This window comes from Macrobrachium rosenbergii, chromosome 1 (genome assembly GCF_040412425.1).
Source record: "Macrobrachium rosenbergii isolate ZJJX-2024 chromosome 1, ASM4041242v1, whole genome shotgun sequence".
NCBI lineage: Eukaryota > Metazoa > Arthropoda > Malacostraca > Decapoda > Palaemonidae > Macrobrachium > Macrobrachium rosenbergii.
This window is the reverse complement of record NC_089741.1, coordinates 70,201,105-70,202,852: the sequence shown is the minus strand read 5'-3', so window position 1 is coordinate 70,202,852 and position 1,748 is coordinate 70,201,105. Positions and strand designations below refer to the sequence as shown.

Below are 1,748 nucleotides of genomic sequence, written 5' to 3'. Positions count from 1 at the left end.
AAAATGTTGTTATTTTGGCCTTATATGTCCTATACTATATATATATATATATATGTATAAGAAAATAAATAAAATAAGCTAGAAACTCTTCTCCTTCCCTGCTTTGGGTTGGTTTGAACCTTTGAAGGTCGGGGAAATATAGGGCTCAGAGAAAATATAATAGTTTGGGGACAGTAAACTGGCTTTGCACTGTTTTCTTTGGTACAGGAAAGAAAATCGTTTTCTATGATATCCGGGTCGGCGACCTGGGTCAGGACATCGCCCCCTACCCCTGTCCAGAAGCAATAAAAGGTCAGGGCCAGGACAGCTCTCCCCCACACGCGGTTGCTAGTTTAAGCCGAGAACAAGTCAAGTCTCGGGCCGTTGCCCCTGCCCTCCTCTTCCGCTCCGCCGCCACGTGGATCCCATCGCCGCCCTGTGTGCCCCGTGTTCCATTCCACGTGGCCTTAGAAGACTGCAAGGGGATTGCAAGTCTTCCAAACGCGAGCTGACATTAAACGGCGGCCTTTTCATCATCCCAAGGGCGCCCTTTTCCGCCCCAATCTACGACTTGAAGAAATACCTTGGAGAGGGAGGCTACCATTTATCCACGCTCCCACACGTGTTTCTCGGCAGAAGACGTCGTCATCCCTGCGCCCCTACAAATGTGGTAATGTACCCAAAACGAGTTGCTAGTCACGATTACTTAGCCCTTTTGCATTTATTAATCTCTGGGCCTATAACTTTGTGTTCCCTGATATTCCTTGGTTCAAGCCAGGCCCACGTGTTCACAGCTTCTTTCCTCTGAGTCACAAGTAACGCCTCAGGGAGTCCTTGGCGCCTTCAGTGCACCCCGAGTAATTCAATCCCCAAATTCCAGCATTAGATGTGTAACGTGGGTCCAAATATCGTTTCAGAAAGACGCCTGTAGCAGAATTATCCTTGGTCCGTGTTCCTGGCATTCCCAAGCTCCCCCTTCGGGAGGACTTCTACGGCAGTAATTTACCGTATTTTCAGTTAATTTTCCTTTTGACCTTGTGTGCTATCAAATATAACTATTTTTATATCCACGTGTTTCACGCACTTCCCCTAGTGAAGAGCCCTCCGCTCCGTGTACTTCTTTTTTTTTTGTTTGTGTTTTATATGTCCTGGGTATCTTACAAGGCCATTTTCGAGTAAAAGTAATAATTGTGGAGTCATAAGATCCACCTGCACCAGGAAACATATAAAAATGGCGACCTGACCAGTGATTCTCGTAATGATTGCATCCCCCCCTTCCCCTTTGTTGTTTGTGTTGCAATTTGTGAAATCAGCAATTAGCTCAGCTAAGCTGGATACGAGACAGATTACGAACCTTTGAAAAGCCAGCGCAACAGGCCAAGGAAATTCTGCGTAAGTAAACTGTGTTTATTTAGTGTAGGACGCTGTAGAAAACGTGACTAGTCCTAGGAATTTTTTTTATAGTAGGGCGCATGTCCGAGGAAAACGAGAGAGAATCGCCGAAAACTTAGCTTTGGAAGCCTTTTGCACGCGGCTTGCATGCCATTCAATTAGGTTATACAGGTGATAAATCATTAAAGGAATAGTGCGCATATTCCTCCTGTAGAAACGAGTGATTTCGAAACCGAATCATTAGATATAGGCGCGAGACGTCGACGTCAACCACGTGTTCGAAAGTCAGATTAGCATTGCTGACGCATTTTTACCCCCTCTCTCTCTCTCGTTTTAGAAATAGGAGCGAAAGCGTATATTATACGCCCAGGACGAAA

At 45.7% G+C, this 1,748-nt stretch overlaps 1 long non-coding RNA gene across 1 annotated transcript; it reads left to right on the top strand.

Moving 5' to 3' along the window:
- Window positions 1–470: 470 nt before the first annotated feature.
- On the top strand, window positions 471–1,045 carry LOC136841681 (uncharacterized). Its single transcript, XR_010854064.1, has 2 exons — window positions 471–649; window positions 897–1,045. It is a non-coding gene; the product is annotated as an uncharacterized lncRNA (long non-coding RNA).
- The last annotated feature ends 703 nt before the right edge of the window (window positions 1,046–1,748 follow it).